Source organism: Penaeus monodon, chromosome 23 (genome assembly GCF_015228065.2).
Source record: "Penaeus monodon isolate SGIC_2016 chromosome 23, NSTDA_Pmon_1, whole genome shotgun sequence".
NCBI classification, from domain to species: Eukaryota; Metazoa; Arthropoda; class Malacostraca; order Decapoda; family Penaeidae; genus Penaeus; species Penaeus monodon.
Genome location: NC_051408.1, coordinates 38,001,116 through 38,001,330, shown reverse-complemented (window position 1 = coordinate 38,001,330; position 215 = coordinate 38,001,116).

Sequence of the window (215 nt, the reverse complement as noted above, 5' to 3'; positions counted from 1 at the left end):
AAAGTGCAAGAAAGAAGTTCCAAGAAAGAAGAAAAACGGAGAGATCAACAAAAAGAGAGGAAAAAAACGATTTGAATATGACAAATGATGGAAGAAAAAGAGAAATCGGAAAAGGGAACGAAAAGGATAAAAGACGAGCAAAGCACAGAGGAGAGGAGATGGTAGCACAGAAAGAGGAAAAACAAACGCAACAGCAAACGGAAGTAGCGAAATAA